Below are 6,183 nucleotides of genomic sequence, written 5' to 3' on the forward strand. Positions count from 1 at the left end.
CTACTATATGTTGAGTAAAAGCTTTATTTTATTCATAAGCATTGGGTGATCTAATAATGGATTGCAGCAAGGAAATGCATTCTAATAAAGAGAAATTATCATAATTAAAGTCCTTGTAATCCAATATAGTTGGCACATCACTAGTTTAGATTTTGACCTCTGCAAACCCACTTTTTTCAATTTTATCATTAGAATCATCACCCTCCAAGAAAACAGGGCGCTCCTTAAATAAAATTGACTTATCTACAGTCCCTTTATCATTAGTATTCATAGAAGTAAACAAAGATTCAATAGGAGAATTACCAATCATTTTAAGGTCTTCATCATGATTACGGTAAGAACCGGGCGGAAGAGCCTTTTCTAGAAATTCTTGCTTAGCTCTCAATTTAACGGTCCTCTCCTTACTCTAATTGATTGAAATTTGGATATATTTAATAGTCTCATTAAAATAATGCTTAGGAGGCAAAGTTTTACTTTGAAGAGTCTCTACATCAAGAGCAATTCTATCCACATTCTTAGCCAAAGTATCAACAATATGCAATTTTTCCTCTACCATAGTATTGAAAACATTTTGAGAATTAATGAATTACTTAATTGCGTTCTCAAGATCAGAGGTTATACTATTAGAATTTTTAGAAGAATTTTCATAGGAATTTCCATAAAAATTTCCATAGTTGTTGGAAGAATTACCGAGATACAATCGAGGATTGAAATTACCTCTATAAGCATTATTGTTAAAGTTATTTTGAGAGACAAAGTTCACATCAATAGCATCATTATTTTGCTCAATCAAAGTAGACAATGGCATATTATTAGGATCAAAATGAGCATTTTTATTAGCAACCAAATTCATAAGAGCATCCACTTTCTCACTCAAAGTAGCAATTTCTTCCTCAAATTTTACCTTCTTACCAGTCGGAGCTCGTTCGGTATTCCATTGAGAATAGTTGACCACGATATTGTCCTGAAGTTAGGTGGCCTATACTATGGTAACCTCCATGAAGGTACCGCCTGCGGCAGAATCTAGAAGATTTCTGGATGGAAAGTTTTGTCCCGCATAGAAATTTTGAATAATCATCCATAAGTTGAAACCATGCGTACGACAATTCCTTATCATCAATTTCATTCTCTCCCAAGCTTAAGCAACATGTTCATGTTCTTGCTTTTTAAAATTCATTATTTGATTTCCTAGGGAGATGATTTCAGCAGGAGGAAAATACATGGCAATAAAAGCCTCTTTAAACGTATCCCATGTTCCAATACTATTACGTGGAAAAAATAAAACCAAGCTTTTGCTTTATCTCTAAGAAAAAAGGAAAAATAATAATTTCACAATATCATTGTACAAAATTTTACTTTTTCTTTTGCATATCACAAAGTTTTACAAAATTATTGATATGTGAAGCGGGATCCTCATTGGGACTTCATGAAAATTGACCTTTCATGACAAGATTTAGAAATGAAGAATTAATATCAAAGCATCCACACTAGTGGCGGGTGGTATAGGAGTACTAACAAAATCATTACTCCCTCCATCTCAGTTTACAAGTCTGGCACACGTACCTAGGTCATCAATTGGACCAACTTAATGAGAGGCATATATAACAAAAAATATATCATTAGAAACTTTAGATGTTCTATTTTCTAATGATATAATTTTTATGATAAATAATATATTCTATATAAGTCATATTGACTATCTAGGTACACGTGCATGCCTTCTAAGTTGTGATGGAGGGAGTATTATTAGTATTTGAAAAGTCATACACCTTAGTAGTATCTTGAGACATGGTGATTAAATGAGCAAAGTGACAAGTGTAACAAGCAAACTAGAGAGCGAAGATGCAATCTACTCACAAGCTAAGCAAGAAAAAGAAAAGTATTTTTGTATTTTTATATTTTTTATGAGACAAACTAAATATACCAGCAAATAAAAAGAGGAATAAGTGAATGTAATTTTGTGCGGAGTTTCTTGGTACTTGGTGATGATATTCCCCGCCAACGGCGCCAGAAATCCTTCTTCGTACTTTTGATCTGCATTGGGTTTTCCGTGAAGAGGAACAGGTTATCGCAACACAATGCAAGTAAGTATTTCCCTCGGTTGTTAAACCAAGGTTTATCGAACCAATAAGAATATCAACCACAACTGTCTTCAGCGGCTGCACACAAAAGAACAAACATCTTGCACCCAACGCGGCAAGAGGGTTGTAAATCTCCTTGGTCTCATTATTTGCAAGAAAATGAGGTGTGTAGATAATTGTAAAATGCAAAATAAAATAAAAACAAGTAAATGGCAGCAAGGTATTGGAGGTTTTAGTAATATGTTGTGAATAGACTTGGGGGCATAGTTTTCCCTAACGATATCTCTCTTGAAAATAGCACACGGTGGGTAAACAAATTATAGTTGGGCAATTGATAGAAGAGCGGAGAGTTATGCGATTTCATGGCAATGATCACGTAAATATAGGTATCACATCCATAAACAAATAGGTCGACTCTTGCCTGCACCTATTACTATTACTTCACTTCAAGAGTGCTTCTATACTTGCCTCTCTACGTATTATGTTCATGACAAACGAAGTAATCCTTGGAGTAAGATGACATGATGTAGACAAAGTAAACTCAACCTGATGAGGTAATGACTACCTTGGATACGACCAAAAATATTTCATATTTGCATATTTGTGAGGTGATTTCTTATAATAATCATGAAATAATTTATTTATGTTATCCGGAACAAAAATACTTCACCTATTTTTACTCCATGCCTAAATGCAGAATTACCGAACGTTTGCACGAACCTCGTGTGAAGATAAAGGAAGAGGAAATGATTAAGTGTTGTTCAAGAAGTCCACTCACATCAAAGGAAATGACTATTTAATGTTCAAGAAGTTCTGTGACGTTACTTTTAGCCCAATAGAAGATAAAGTCCAAGTCTCTCACGTTCTGGACTGACATTCAGCCTGGACAGACATACCTGTCTCAAAACGTCAACAACTTTTTCATACAGACTCTGAATTGGGTGATTTTTTTTTTGTTGGAAAGTAAATTTTATGTACGTTCTAGCTCAATTGAAATCACCTTAAAATTCATTCGGAGCATGAAGATATTGATGAAACAATCTGACATTGCACCAGAATCCGAGTCAAACTATAAGTTCAAAGGTGTTGCATCACCTCCACTTGGCCCAATAGGCCTTGTACGACCTAGGGTTAGTTTTAGGCGTCCTTGGGACATCCTCCCACATCCTTGGCCACCACCCCTTTCTCCTATATAAGTAGATCAACCTAGTAGCTTTTTTCTTGGGATTTGTTTAGTTAAAAGTTAGTCATTGCAACTTCGTGTACTTCGTTTGTGTCCACCGACCAGACCAAGACCGCTTTCGGATCCACATCCTTATCAATACTTCATATATATTTGCACTCTCTAGATTGCTTTTATCATATTCTTGCTTGTTCTTCGATTGCTTGCAGGAAGAGACCTTGATGGTCAGGTTGATCGCATGCTCCAGCATGATCAATAACATCTTGGAGTTTATTTAGCGGTTGCTAAGGTGCAATGTCTTGCACGTTAGTAGTCGGATCGTCAATGTCGTCTCCACCGAATCTATATCCACTATCTCATTGAAAGATCGTGACCCTCGCCTCTATCAAGTGGTATCAGTTTTTAGGTTGCTCGGTGAGAATTTCTAATTATCCCCAGATTAGAATTATTTTTCTTACCTATTGCCAAATAAAAAGCCACACACGAAAAATTTAGATCTATTCATCCTTTATCCAAGCTAGTCTGAGCCTTTGCAATTTTATTTTAAGTGGTTGCATAGTTGAATGATTAGTTACATCATCGTGTCGAGTTGTTGGTCTTACTGTCTAGTACCTTTAGAGTTTCAAGTTCTATTCACATTAGTCACACAACCGCTGCAAGGTCATCCCTTTCATTGTCACCCACCACCATCCATCAATTGCCACCACTAGTTCCCATCGGTCATTGTCATTATCACACTTTAGGTCGTTCACATCTGTGCTTGATTCAATCTGCATCTTATCTGATCTGTTGGAGAGAAGGAAAAAAAAGTAGGATAAAATAAAGAAGAAAAAACGTAAAAAAAAAGTGAGAGAAAAAAGAGAAAAGAGAAAAAAATCAGATCTATCTAGACTCAATCCCGTATCTGAATTCGGATTGGAAACTCTTTTGTGCAGTGCTCAGTGAAACAAGTGTATATTCCTCATACGAAGTCCATTTTGGCTCCACAAGTACTCAAATTCGAGCTATCGACGCACCGCATCTGAATAGTTAATCAAGCTATTTCATTCTTGTCACCTCCAAATTGGCTCCTAAATAGGACTTTTTGCCCTCTAAAGGTCGCGAACATAGTTTGTCAATATTTTTCAAGTCCGGTCCCGAATGTTTTGAATCCTCATACAAAATTGGAATTGATTCATTCTATTTGCATTAACAAGCCTGGGTCAATGCAAATCTCGAGAAAAAATATCAGAAATTTAACATAATACTTTCCAGAGGTAAGTTGTAGAGAGAGTTTTGGTATATCATGCTTAGTGGTCATTTATCATCATTATCTTTACTCCCATTGTGATCTTCACTTATATCTTGCTATTTAGAGCTACTTCATATGATATTTTGCTGATACTTGTGGTATGTCGTGACTCCTTTAGTGTTCTAGGATCGCGTCTATAGTACGGTTTAGCCTAGGACCACCACAGTACCGTCATTGTGCGTTTATTCAACATTGCATCTATGAATTGATTATTGCTAATCTTTTGCTACAATATATTAAGCCTTCCTAGCTCCATATATTTCTACACCGTGTATACATACGTTTACCTGGTAATCACTTCACTCAATCTTCGGAGATATTGACACCGTCGGTTGCCGGTCACCACCTCCTGCGTGATAAGAATTTGTAAGACATTGGTATTTTCTTTACTATGAGCGTTTTACCGCCACATGCTAGTAGTTCGTAGCAACAATATTCTTGGATTTTTGTTTCTTATTTATACTAGTCATGACAGGTTCCAGAGTTACCAATTCATGGGCCTCTTCGATCATGGGAGACGTGCCACCAAAACAACCGTTACGAGAGGTGCATAGAGATCCAAATGTGTATGATCAGGTTAATGTTTCTATACCACCATTTAATGCCCGTTTTAGACCTGCTTGATATATCGAATGAGATTTTGAAATAAATGATATATTTTCTTCCCATAATTTTGCTGAACATAAGACAGCTAAGGTCGCGGTTGGTTCTTTCAACGGTTATGCTTCAGTTTGGTGGAGCAGATATTGTCGGCTACACCGTAATTATATACCTACTACTTGAGATGATTTGAAACTTTCCATGAGACACACATTTGTTCCTACTTATTATACTCATGACATGATTAAAAAGTTAGAACATTTAAAACAAGGTAGTGACACCGTAACAAAATATTGTGATGATTTACAAACGACCTTGTTGCATTGCTCATTAGAAGAAAGTGAAGAAGATTTTATGGATAGATTTTGGAGAGGATTAAATCGTGATATTCATGAGATACTAATTCATGAAAGTGTTATCCTATGTATCGTTTGTTCCGTCTCGCTTGCAAATCTGAACAGGAAATAAAACAACGTGTTGCCCACAAGGAGAACGAGCGCAAGGTGCATGTTCCAAGAGTTGACATGGTTCTTCCTTCAACAACTGAGCGTACGATGACAACCACATGAATTGTTGTGAGGGCTACATCAACTTCAACATGTGACACGTTACCATCGAGAGTGCCTACAACACCTGAGTTGATCATAAGAGGTAATGACAAAGGTACTTATCTTCCATCTCCACATGAGTATGATGAATGCCTTGTCAATTGCAATGTACCCTATGATGATCTACGCATTACTTTGGTCACACCACCTATTTTAGGGGACTATATTCATGATTTGACTTTGACATGTGATCAAATAACTACAATATCAACAATGTTGAGTGAACCTATTGAATTAACTGTTGATGAGAAAGAACCATTTGAATCGGAGAATATATCAAATTTTTGTCAAATATTTTTTAAAATAATTGTGCAAATGTTTAATCATTTTGATATGATCTCTAATCTTGGTGATGATTCTATGTCAACTGACTTATTGCATGTTTGTTTATTTAAGCATGTTCTAACATGTAAATTTGAA

Source organism: Hordeum vulgare, chromosome 4H (genome assembly GCF_904849725.1).
Source record: "Hordeum vulgare subsp. vulgare chromosome 4H, MorexV3_pseudomolecules_assembly, whole genome shotgun sequence".
In the NCBI taxonomy this organism is placed as follows: domain Eukaryota; kingdom Viridiplantae; phylum Streptophyta; class Magnoliopsida; order Poales; family Poaceae; genus Hordeum; species Hordeum vulgare.